The sequence below is a fragment of the Petaurus breviceps genome, unplaced genomic scaffold, assembly GCF_028583685.1.
Source record: "Petaurus breviceps papuanus isolate PSGF00001 unplaced genomic scaffold, PetGlider_PUasm1.0 90775, whole genome shotgun sequence".
NCBI lineage: Eukaryota > Metazoa > Chordata > Mammalia > Diprotodontia > Petauridae > Petaurus > Petaurus breviceps.
In genome coordinates, this window is record NW_027187342.1 from 5297481 (window position 1) to 5311572 (window position 14092).

Here is a 14092-nt window from a genome sequence, read left to right on the forward strand (position 1 = left end):
AAGTCCAACGGGGCATGGAAGATCTTTAAATCCCATAACCCTTACATCTAGTCAACCTACTTCTTTCCTCAGCTAAGGAAACTATCTCTTTCATTTGTGCCATGTGGGCACAAATCTGACCTCCATAATTGCATGACTATGTCTTCAAGATCAATGAGCTCTATTCCTAAACTTTTGTTGGGGAAAGAGTAGGGCTGTCCCTTCTAGTTTGCTACCATTGGCCAAACTAAGCTGACAGATGCACCTGAGGGCCAATCATTGACCATCTTTCTGTCATAATTAAGAATCCAATAATTTGCCTACTTTAAGTTTATACATCTTCAAGCTTTCTTGGGTTTTTCACTGTGGCAAATGCTATAGATATAATTTTTTAAAACATAGTCAAAAATAAAAATTAATGAAATATCATTGTACACCTCTACTTCCCCCTAATATATCTCTTATTGATAAGGGTCATTCTTACTACTGAGTTCAAGTCATTTTACCAGTAAAGAAGAAGAGCCATAAAGAGATTAGAGATTGACATAAATTTATAAAATTAACCAGTAAGAGAAACGCTGAGAAAAACCTGCGCTCTTTGCCGAGTACTTCTCCTGTTCTCTTTCAAGGGGCCTCATTTTCTTCTAACTTAAGCAAAAGCGTCATTAAAGTAGCAGACTAGAGAGACCTCAGATTTGATCCTCAAAATGTAAAGAGGTTTTTAGTAATTGCAATGTTGATGGGGTTGGGAATTCCACAGGAAACTCAATGCAAAGAAGGCCTACACCTCAAAATACTGGTGGAGGAATGAATAACAGACCTTGTATACAGGAATGTGGTGGCCATAACCGGGAATAAGGAATGGTTTTCAAAACTTAGAGTGTTCTGTTTTAAATATTTGTTTAGCAACCATCTTTATTTCACCTGCTGAATTTGGAAGGAAAAATCACATGCTATTATATCCATGTGTAATATGCTAAACTAAACTGAATTTAAATGAATTGTTCTATAGAAGCATTTCAAGGACTAAAGGTTTCTGGAAATGAACTAAACAATTTCTTGAGTTTCCCACTAGAGATTTGGTACTCATTATTCAGGATAATGTTCAGGCTCCCAGGTTCTCATTCTCTTGTTCTCTCTCTCTCTCTCTCTCTCTCTCTCGGAGAAAACAAACAGTGTTTGTTTGCTCCATTTCTGACATTAGATCAATTTTTTTTAAAGCATCCATGGATTCCTTCAGAGGCCCAGACTTTTAGTTTAGTGATGAATATACTTCAATACAAAGTCATGAAATAGTCAAAATACCAGAAGATAAATGTTTCATGAAAGCAGGGGCTCTCAGAGTTGGAAGTGATCCATCGATATATAAAGCAGAAATTTCTATGATATTGCAGACAACTGGCCATTTAACTGCCTTTTGAAGACCTCCAGAACTAGGGAATTCAATATTAGACAGCCCCCTTCTTTTGGATAGACTGCTGGGCCTGAAGTCAAGAAAACCTGAGTTCAAATTCAGCCTCAGACACTTCCTAGCTGGGTGACCCTGAACAAGTCACTTAATTTTGTTTGCACCAGTTTCCTCATCTGTAAAATGAGCTGGAGAAGGAAATGGCAAATCACTCAAGAAAAAAGAAAACCCCTAATGGGTTCATAAAGAGTTGTATACAACTGGAAAAAAATGGCTGAACAAAAATTCTTAGGAAATTTTTCCTAATAACAAGTCAAAATCTGTCTTTCTGCATCTCCTACCATGGTTCTATTATATTTCTGTCCTCATGAGCAAAGAAAGATAAATCACCTGGGTAAACAACTTCAGTTCTTTCAAACCAATCCTCATATGGCATTATTTCAAGGCTCCTCAAAATCCTGACTTCTTTCCTCTAGATGCCCTCCAGCTGCCAGTGTACTTTCTAATCTGTAACAGCAGAACTGAACAGAGAGCTCCAGATGTAACCCAAAAGGCCATGGTATGATAGTACATGGTACGACTTGACTCATTTTGGACACAATTTCCCTATTTGTGTAGTTTATAATCACATTATAGAAGCACTGTGATACAGAGGATAGGAAACTGGTTTTAGGGGTCAGGAATACCTTGGTTCAAATTCTGCCGCTGAGACTTACTAGAAGTAGGATAATGGGAGACTTATTTAACTTCTCATTGCCTTAGGCAACTCTCTCTAAGACTGTAAGTTACACATGAGTTTCTTATCTTCATCATTATGAAGGGATGCAGAGCTCCTACACTGAGAATTCTCCAAACTGCTCAAATTGCAGGTTCTTACTCCTCCCTCCCAAACCTCACAGTTCTTTTTGTCTGGAACATCATATTCTTGACTCTTTGCCTTCATCCAAAAGTCAAAAGCATTATAATCTCATACTGATTAAGCAATTTTTCCATACCTAGTTTACACTTTTGATTGATACAGTCTAGGTGTCCAGCCCTCTATGATTAATTGGGGCTAGGTGTAGAACCTCACCCTTACATAAGAATAAGTTTACTTGGGGCGGCCAGGTAGGCTCAGAGAGTAAGAGCACTGGCTCCAGTGTCGGGATGACCTGGGGATCGAATCCCGGGCTCAGACACTTAGTAGCACCCACCCAGAAACACCTGGCCATGTAACCTCGAGCAAGTTACTTAACCCCAATTGCTTTAAAAAAAAAGAATAAGTTCACTTACGAAAATTAATTTGTATTACAAGTTTTCTAAAATATACCTAACACAGAAACTGTAGTACCCCTGTGTTTATTAAGGAAACTAGCATGTGGCATCTATGAAACCGTTTGGCTTTCTCTCATACATCAGGATGAATTTTTCTGTTGTCAAAGAGTAAGAGAAAGACATAATTACCTTTAGAAACTCTTACTCTTTTAGATGATATCCAGAGAGTGGCTTGAGGTACTACACACTGAAATATTCTAAAGGGGATGTGTAACTAAGTGAAATGAGGAAATTCAGAAGATAACTCTATCTAGAAATATTAGAAATGTTTATTAGAGAAATTCAATATCGTCACTGCATAGAGAAATCACTTGTGAGGGATGATCTTGAAGAATCCATCTGTAATTCAAGTATTTGAAGCAAACATCTATTCAAGAGGTAGCATTTGTTTGTCTACTTTTCACATTATAAATAAAGTCAGTACAGATAAACTATGAAGGGCTAATGAGCTTTAGAAACTTAAAAAGCATATATATCCCTACCCATATCCAGCTTCTTTCTTTATCACCTTCTCACCAGCCCCTTATTTTATGGTTCTTCACCCATACCATTTAGAATATAATACAAGTGAAAGTATCTTCTTGTCTATGATAACTCTCTGGGGAGGGAAGACTGAAAACCTTCTTTAAGTGTGAAGGAGTTTTTTTAGTCTGACTTTGTTTTCTGAGAACAGTAATACCTCTTTTAAAAAGATGCCTTCCAATGATACCCTTTATTGACAGGATCTTTGTTCCTAGAGGTAGACATAATAGGAGGCATAAGACCACCAATCAGGTTGTGGGTTTCTTTGTGGCCATACCTGGGTGAGGCCCTCTCTAGTTTTCTCTTCATTAAAACTTTTTTCCTTAGACAGGGTAGGCTTTAGTATCCTGGTCCTCTCAACCTGTGTGACCCTATTTCTCTTAGGATGGGCCCTCTGCCCAGACATTTAGAGACTGCAGTTGGGTCATACTTCAGGTAACACCTCCCTTCCAGGGGACCAGGATATTTAAGCCTTGATAATTAGGTCTTATTTACCTGGCATTTTCTCTAGGCCCTTTATTATCAATGGTTACCCTTCTCTGGATGTTGTTAATTTTGTTCTTAAAGTGTGACGATATTGACACAACACTCCAGAGATAGTCTGACTAGAACAGAGTATAGTGGGGCTATTGCCTCCTTATATCTTTCAGTACAATCTAAGACTATATTAGCTTTTTGTTTGCCTTCCATTTACCCTGTTTTTTTTTAATATTGAGATTGTAGTCTGCTAAAACCCCCAGATCTTTTTTCAGATGAACTATAATTATCTAGCCTCACCTCTTCTATTCTGAGTTTGCAAATTAATTTTGTGAACCATAAATGGTGGTCCTGTGGTACAGTGGAGAGAACATGGGCTTTCAAAGTTAGAGTGAGAGTTCAAATCATTCCTTCATCATTTACTACCTTTGATGTCAGAGAACTCATTGACTTCAGTTTCCTCAAGAATAAAATCAAGGGATTGGACTGTACGACCTTGGGGATCCCTCCTAACACTTCCATCTCTTGTACATCTTTAAAAAAAATTAAGTTGGCCAGTGAGTTCTGAGTCTGTAGGAGTATCTTTCAACAACATTCCCTTCCCTGGAATAGTTGTTTTTTTTTGTTTGTTTATTTATCTTTGTCTTCTTCTCTACCCCAACCTTTTTAGGCTCATGTCAGTTTTGTTGGAAGAAGTCTTATTCCCAGAGGATTTGCTTTTAAAGGTATCTTTGTGTTCATTTAGAAAGAGCACACAAGGTGCCTGATTGGCTCTATACTACTGGGAAATTCATAGTGATTGGAATAATTGTGCTCCAGTAAAAATGCAAGTACAGATTCTTTCATGTAGAAATCCCAGTGTTGGGGGAATGGAGGCTCAGAGGAGGAGAGGGGCATCTAAAATCTGCAGTGTTATAAGGGCTAAAGTGAATTTCCTATGAGAACAATGTGAAAAGGCTGCCAAATCCCAACAATGGCTATTTTTTATTAAAAATTAATGCCATAGATTTCTAAAGGGTTCACAGAGCAGATGTTAAGTCTGCCTTTGTGGTGATTTAATTGAATAAGAATATTTCCTGTCATTATTATCAATGTCTGGCTTTCCAATGTATCTTGAATCTGAAGTATAAAATGCAGGAAGAAATAATTAATAATCAGTTTCCATTCATGACTATCTGCTGATATTGCCCCCTTGAGATTTTTTTTAGCTTTCTCCCGAGTATTTTTCTTGGAGACAGAGACAGGTCTGAGCTAACCTAGTCTCCCTGCAAATTGTTCCACTGGGTCCCTATCTGGAGAACAGCCTACGCTGTTGATGTAATTCTTTCTTTCCTGTTAGTTTTAAGAAAATAAGCAAATTTTAAATAAGTTTTACTTTAGTTACTAAAACTCTAAAGGAACACAATTTCCTTTTTCTTTTCCTTCTCAAGTCCTCTCCCAACCCCTTCTCCTTTATATCTAAGATCTGAAAAGACTTTTGGAACAGTTAAATCTTCACAGGGGGACATTTCCAAGTAGGATTCAAATGGATGTTACTTGTTTTGAGTCAATTCTGAGCCAGGGTGATATAAAATACTACTTTTGGTGATTTAACATCATAAAATATTTGCTCAATACAAATTTCAGGAAAGTAGGAAAAGAGCCCACCTAAAATGATTCCAGGTCAGGTGCAGCATATAATGGGCCTATTCATTTTTAAAAAGTTATGAGGTCCCTTCCTCACAAATATTACATTATTTACATGGAAAAATGTAGTCACACGTTCACCATGTAAGTGCATGTTATTTTAAATTTATTAAATGCTTGTGGCCCACACTTAAGTCTCAGTTACATTCCCATGGGAGGGGAGCCCAAAGTTGGGAGTTGGGGGGGAGAGGAAGGAGATGTGTTGTTCTCAGCTCTGACACATTAAATTATTGCAATAATAATTTGAAAGGAAATTAGTCAAAATAGGGTGAAATGAAAAGCTGCCAGGGAGCCTTTCTTGGAGAAAGACTGAGTACTGTGGGTAAGCTTTGCTGACATATAGTGGTACCATAAAGAGGCAAGCACTTTTCTGCACTCACCCAGACCCCGCCCCAGTTCAGGCCCTAATTATCTCTTGGCTGTACTTTTGCAATCACCTTCTAACTGGTCTCTCTGTTTCCAGTGTCTCCTCCCTCCACTCCATCTTCCATATAGCTGCCAAAGTGATTTTTGTAAAGGGCAGATCTGACCATGCCATAACCTTTCTAAGGACCCTCTGGCTCCCTGTTTCCTCTGGAACAAAATAGGAACATGTCTTGCTGCCATTTAAAGCCCTTCATAATCTGGCTCTAGTCACTGTATGGAAGGAGCTGCTACTTGATAATCCCTATTCATGAAATCCCATCTCTCACCTCTGTGTTTTTATACAGGCAGTCCCCTATGCTTGAAATGTTAACCTTTTTCACCTCCATCTCTTGGAGTAATTCCTAGCTCACTTCAAGATTTAGTTCAAGTGCTAACTCTAAAATGAAGGCTTTACTGATCTTCCTCATTGTTAGGCTTCTCATACCCAATCCCACCAAAATTCCCTATTCTGAGGGTAGTAACTGTTCTGTTTTTGCTTTTGAATGCCAGTACCTAGCTTAGCGTCTTACAGCTATGCTTTTTTAAAAAAAAAAAAAATGGAATTGAATTGAACTTTTTGAAGCTCTTACTCACTTTTAAACAGAGTGATTACATACAAATATATTGAGGCTAAAAAAGTGCTAAGCTGTAGTAAACATTGGGTATTTGGGGATGTTATGATGTCCTAGACAGAATTAACACTAGGTATGTCAAGGGTAGAAGGGGTACCCAAGAGGGTAGAAGACTCTTTTGTCACTGAAGCTGAAGGGGTCAACCTGGCAGGATTTGTTCCCCTGATGGTGAGAATAAGTTTGTTGCCTTCACATAATTGCTTCCATTTTGTATTAGGCTGATATTAGTGAATCTAGGCATGCCTTTTTTTTTTTATTATGCTTCACTTTATTGGGCTTCCTAGATATTGCAGTTTTTATTTTTTTACAAATTGAAGGTCTGTGGCAACCTTGTATTAAGCAAGTCTGTTGACGCCATTTTTCCAACAGCACATGCTCACATTGTGTCTCTGTGTCCCATTTTGGTAATTCTTGCAATGTTTCAAACTCTGTCATTATTTTTAATTTCTGTTATGCTGATGTGTGGTCAGTGATCTTTTATGTAACTATTGTAATTGTTTTGGGGCACCACAGACTTAATCCAGACAAGATGGAAGAACTTAATTGGTAAATATTGAGTTTGTTTTGACTGCTTCACTCACTAGACATCCTACCTAGTCTTTCTCCTTCCCTTCTAACCTCCCTATTCCTGAAACACAACAATATTGAAATCAGGCCAATTAATAACTATACAATGGTCTCTAAGTGTTCAAGTGAAAGGAAGAGTCAGTCAATATGGCAAACTTCCTTGTTGCCAAGACAATTTTCAGAAATTGGCACAGCCATCCCAGCCTTTGACAACCACCAGCCTGACCAGTCAGCAGCCACTGATATCGAGGCAAGATCCTTCACCAGCAAAAAGATTATGACTTACTGAAGGCTCAGATGATGGTTAGCATTTGTTAGCAATAAAGTATTTTTTAAATGAAGGTGTATATATGCATATATATATATACATATATGATTTGATACTATTGTACACTTAAAAGACTACAGTATAGGATAAATATAACTTTTATATGCACTGGGAAACCAAAAAGTTTGTGTGACTCAATTTATAGTGATATATTATTTATTGTTTATTGTGGTGGTCTGGAACCAAACCTGTGATATCTCTGAGGTATACCTGTAAGTATTTTTGATGTTTGTTTTTCATAACTTGTCTTTTAATGTTAAGATAAGCATATGTTTGGGATAGGTTAATAAACAACATGCCTATGTTCATAAATAATTAGCAAACATTTGAGACTCCCATATAGGATAGACCACTAATGAGTAAATTTAATAAACAGCCTCATCATTAGTTTATGTCATCAGGCATCAATCAAATTAATTGGTGAGCAAATTAGGTTATTGACCATCAGTAAGAATTTGGATGTAACCAGTCAATATCCAGAGCTAGAACTATAAGGAATCCAGCAGAGACCACCTAGTCTTGAGGTTGACCTTGGGTCATATCCAAAGCAACTCCTGCATTGCCCCACACAGCAGACACAAGCATCAGTCATGTTCACTTGACTGCAGTGCTAATTGACTGAGATTTGCAGACCAGGAGATGACCTTGGATGGAGACACATAGCTTCTGGCTGGGCAGAGAAGGAATCTTGTCATTGAGTACCAATACAAAACATGCTTATGAGGAAGTCCTAGGAAAGCAGGTTGGTGGATTTTTTCAGGTTACTTTTTGCATTGCTTAATAGAAAATATGAATCTATATTTGCATTCATTTGATTCATAAAATTTGATTGCTAGCATTGAGAAACATAAGTCTAATTAGTGATTCCATTGCATGAGTTAGCATAAGCAACAGTAAATTGGCTTAGCTCATGCATTGTCCATTATGCTCCTCCATTCTCTTAATCCACCCCATTTCTACTCCTTATCTTCCTTCCTCTCTCTCTCTCTCTCTCTCTCTCTCTCTCTCTCTCTCTCTCTCTCTCTCTCTCTCTCTCTCTCTCTCTCTCTCTCTTCCTTTTTTGCTTTTTGGAGGGGGGAAGGCAGAGCAATTGGGGTTAAGTGACTTGCCCGAGGTCCCATGACTAGTAAATGTTAAGTGTCTGAGGCCGAATTTGAATTCAGGTCCTCCTGATTCCCAGGTTGGTGCTCTATTCACTGTGCCACCTAGCTGCCCTAACTCCTCATCTTTCTTTGCCATGCACTCAGTGGATTCAAGTGCCCTACCTGGTTTCTCTTGTCACATAATATCAGAATGTCTGATACTCTTAGTGATATTGTTGTTGAGTTACTTCAACCATGTCTGATTCTTCATGACCCCATTGGGTTTTCTTGGCAAAGACACTGGAGCAGTTGCCATTTCCTTCTCCAGATCATTTTACAGATGAGGAAACCGAGGCAAAAAGAGTTAAGTGACTTACCCAGGGTCACAAAGCTATTAAGTGTCTAAGGTCAGATTGAACTCAGGAAGAGAAGTCTTCCTGATTCCAAGTCCCACATGCTATCCACCACACAACCTAACTGCCCCAACCCATAGACAGTGTTGAATGTATGCATCCAAGAGATTAATATTTTACCAGAGGAACGAGGGGTTTGCTAATGGTGGGAGGCATTGGAGATATGTTTTGGTCCAAGGGAGATTTAGAGATGGAAGAAACCAACCTCCTTATTTTATGGCCCTGGAAAGTTAAATGATTTGTCTAAGATCAAACAGGTCTGAGGTGTCAGAGGCAGGATTTTAACCCAGGTCCTTTGTCTCCAGGACCAGTGTCCTTTCTTCTTTACCACACTGCCTCCAGGATGCATTGCTTAAATTGCATGTGGACTACCTGTTTATAACCATAAAGAAGGGAATAGTAAATGTTGGGAATCGTCACCTTCCCTCTGCTTCATTCTTCTAGCTTTCAAAATGAAGTTCAGGGGATTCAGGGCACAGGATACACACACACACACACACACACACACACACACACACACACACACATATATATATATATATATAAAATTAGTACATCCTTGGTTATATATATAGTTGGTATATATATATATATAAGATTGCCTACAGAATCATGTCTTGCCAATGCTTTTCATAGAGCTATATTTTGGTGAAATAAACTCTACATGCAAAAATATTGTGAGGTCCCTTAGCTAGACCTTTTAGATATTATTAGAATTTATTAATATAAGCAGAGTCAGTCCTGAACATAGATTAAATAGGGTTACCTGCCTAGTATTATTTGAATTCAACCCAGTCTGCCTTCTTTCAAATATCTGCCCTGCCAATCTGCTAACATGTCTGAAATGACCACTACTGAAGCTTCTTGTTTAGGTTAAGGCATTGACTCTGGAAGACCTCTGTTGGTTAAATAAAACATTTATTAATTATTTTCTATGTACTAGGCAACACAGTGGCTCAGTGGATAGAGCTCTGAACCTGGTGTCAGGAAGACCTAAGTTCAAATATGACCCCAGACACAAACTGTGTGACCCTGGGCAAGTAATTTTACCCCATTTCCTCATCTTTAAAATGATCTGGAGAAGGAAATGGCAAACCACTCCACTATCATTGCCAAGAAAACCCCAAATGGGTCAGAGCACCAATGACAAATGTGGTCATGAAGAGTTGGACATGACTGAGACGAATGAACAATAATATATACCAAGCACTGGGCTAAGAACTAAGGATACAAATATGAGTAAGCAAGGCAGTCTAGGCCCTCACTGGGTTTACATTCTAGTGAGGGAAGAGAACACATGAAGGGATGTTGGAAAAGAGAGGGGCTGGGGGTGAGGAGTACCTCCTATAGGACAGTGAAGAGATAGCTAGAAGTGGTCTGAAGGCCCAATTCCCAGGAAGAAGAGTGGAGTTTCATCTGTCAAACCCAGGGGACTCTGAGCAGGGTAGAAGGTTCTGGAAGGAGAGAGAGGAAGATCAGAGAGTAGTCAGGATGGTTTCTAATGATAGGAAATGGTGTAGAGCGTCCTGCTCCCCAGTGAAGTAAGATGCTCACCTATCAAAGTCAGGGGACTCACAGTCAGAGTCCAAGTGTCTGGCATGAGGATGTACAAGGCAAAAGGAATATCCAAGAGGCAAAATCATGCATTTGTCCATTAATGGCTATGGAGAATCTGGGAGTGGATTTATCATATGAGTTAACTATCACACCTTTTAAAACAAAGAGCAGCTCTCTGTGGATGGGGCACAGAAAGGTGAGGCCTGACTAGAGGAGATTAGAAGGTAAGACCCTGGGGTGGCTAGGTGGCACAGTGAATAGAACACAAGTCCTGGAGTCAGGAGGATCTGAATTCAACTCCAGCCTCAGACACTTAACACTTACTAGCCGTGTGACCTTGGGCAAGTTACTTAATCCCAATTGCCCTACCTTCCCTCCTCCAAAAAAGCAAAAAAAAAAAAAAATTAACTAAAAAACCAAAAAAAAGAAGGTAAGACCCTTTCTGAGGATATTATAGCAGGATTTCTGGCCAACCAGAGGTCATTTGAAGGCCACTGGTCACCTAGAGATTGGGGAAGGAGAGAAGAAAGGCCCAGATATAGCGAGAAGTGAGTTCTTTATTGGGGATCCTAAAATAAAACAGCTCATCCTTTTGACCTTCTAATGCATGAAGTAGGAGAAAATACCTGTGATTAATACCAAGCAATGAAACAAGTTACTTCAAGCCCCAAACCCAAGAGTTCTGTGAGATACTTTTCAGGATACATTGAAGGGGGTGCCAAATGATTAACTCCTTTCCTAGAGCACTAGATTCAAGGACCTCCTGCTTATGAAATCCCATTGTCATTTCAGGGGCTGCTAGAAATGGAAGAAGAAATAGATTGAAGAAGTTGGAAAACCAGTCCTGGTTAGGATATTGTGGGACATCTCCAGTCAGGCAACCCTAATGCAGGAGGAGGCAGGTGGGGGGAATTTGCCTGGTTTCTTCCATGAGAATAAATCATCAATTTTAGTATGTTTAAGGGGAAAATTGAGCCTTACTGAAAGCAGACCTGCTTTCCCCCAGGTTTTTTAATGTTGATTTTCATGGTTCTCTCTTTTGAATCTGCATGAATTATTTTTCTTCTATTAAATATTAATGCACCTTTCCAAGGAGAAAAAAGGGGAAAATTAGGTCTGGCATACTTCTTCTGTGCCACTATTTACTGCTGTTGTGGGAATGCAGCAAACGTCGGCTGCCAATATGTTATTAAATCAAGGCAGCACCACATCCAGATGTTGCATAGGAGACTGTGCATAGTGAATATAGGTTAAAAAAATCCAACAACACAACACAGTTGTGTGTTCTGCACTTCCTCCAAATAAGCCTATGGTTCCTTCCTTTCCCTACACCTCTTGAGCTGACTTTGCCAGGTACCTCCACAAGGTCTGCTGTCCTGGAGCAGCTGTGTGTAGTTCCTTAAAGGCTTTGAATGGTAATCTTTTAAAGTGGATTTATTTATTTTATTTAAAAGCTGTTATTTTTCTTTCCAATGGGTCTTTCTACTTGATTAGTTCAGGATCAATATGTCTGGTGGGTTGGATGCAATGGGGAAAGTGATTTATCACTCCTAGCTTTAGGACCTATCAGGTCCTAGCTTTGCTCTAATATCCCATTCCCCTTCCCCCTTCCCTCCTCCAATATGGAACGCTGCTCCTGCTTTCAGATGATCTCCCCTGTCCTGCCCCCCTCAGTTCTTGGTTTATTTCTAATTAGTACCACTAGGAATTAGTTCATAGATGCCAATTTGTCTCCCTCTCTAGATTGGGAGCTAGTGGAGCACAGGACCTCCATGTTACATTTCTTTATATTCCCCAAAGCTCCTATTAGAGTCAAGGGCTTTGTAAATTGAGGTTGTTTGATTGACTGGACTTTTACATTTATGGTTCCTGATTAGTCATTTGTGAGGTGACTGTTACATCCTCATTACTAGAAGGATGAAGTGTTGGGCCCCGTATGTTGATGCCCTATGAAGATCAGTTAAAGGAAACTGGCATGTTTAACTTGGAGAAGAAAAGATTCAGGCGGGGCACGACTCTCTTCAAGTCTTTATTTGATGGCCTGTCATGTGGAAGAGGGATTCAAATGATTCTATTTATCCTTTGAGGGGAGAAATAGTAGTAACGGGTGGAAATTGCAGAGGCAGATTTAGGGTTCATGTAAGGGAAACTTTCCTAAGAATTAGAGTTATTCCAAAGTGAAATGGGCTGCCTCAGGGGGTAGTAGGTTTGCAATAACTAGAGGTTTTCAAGCTAAGAGTTGTTGATAATGTTGCAGAAGGGATTCTGTGATTGATTTTTGCATCCTGTGGCAAGCATATAAGGCAGTGAATTTCAAATACTGACACCCATTGGACAAAATATGAGGCAAACATTGGAAGTCCATGAACTAGCAGTTTCCAGAGTTATCTGAAGGCTCTGTAGGCCAGGTTGGATGGAAGTCTGTTGAAATCCCCAGCCTCTCTCACAAGACACTCAATTCTTTATCTTATGCTAATGTGACAGGCTGACATTATCTAAGTAAAAGTGTTTCCCATAGGAAACAAGAGATGAATAAGGATCAGGTGTTCCTCTTTCAACAAGTATTTTGAAAGTTCTTATTCCTCAAGCTACAGAATTGAGGATACAAAGACATAAATTAAACCATTTTTGACCACAAGAAACTTGCATTCTGCTGTGAAAGATGTAACTTATATGTAGACAATTATGGGACTCGCAGGCCAATATGCTAAGATTTAGGGTTACTTTGACCAGGTTCAATTGCAGGTGCTGACCCACAAATCACATTTCTTTGGCTCATTTTGCTCATATCCAGGGTTATCTCTGGGAAATCTCACAATAATAATTACATAGCTTGTGTTGAGATTTTCACAGGGTTTGACAAAACGGTCTCTAGCTTCTACATAAGCACTCAAGGTTACAATGCATATTGGGTATAGAACAATCTTTATTTCACCTTACAGAAAATTCAGAAAACATATAAGGGAATAGATACAAGTCTTCCTAGTGCATTCTACCTTTCTCTGGGACTTCAGGGTCCCTCAGACTCAAAGCACCACCTTTGGAAGAGAAATAATTTTGGGGTTACTAGAGAGTCTGTTGAGTTGCACTTTCACTTCAGAGACCCTCTAAGTCTCTTTCTATATGATACCCTGAAGGCTTGAACTCATTCAGAAGGAAAATACAGTTGGGGTTGCTGGACAGTCAATCTTTAGGCCCCATGTGGCCTTGAGGCCGCAGGCTCCTCGCTCCTGACCCCTTTCCAGTCCCATTTTCATCCTAAAGATCTACACATGAAGCCAGACTTATGGTACAACCCTGGGGACTGGGAATGTTTCAAGAAAGGAAATGAAGAGACAGGCCTCAGCTATGGGGGAAAACCTCTTGTTAACAGCAGAGAAAAAAGTCCAGGTACTTTGCTTCTCCAGATGGTCACTCTAGTCCCTTGACTTCTCCCTTCACTGTGAGGATCACATGTGTAATCCTCTTCTCCCCAAGAGGTTGACACTCTTTACAGGAATTTTTTTCCCTCTAGAAGCCTATGGTTTTCAAATTTGAGATTGCTAGAGAAGTAACATGAGTCTGTCATTACTCAGGAACTCATTCTTTCTTTCTCTGGAAGTTTGGGTCCCTGAGTTTGGGCTCTAAGAATTCTCTTCTGAGCTTTCTGGCTGAGAACACATTCCAATCCCATATCTTTCTGGTCCCATTACAGCCATAAATAGCTCCAAGGAGGTAGGTGT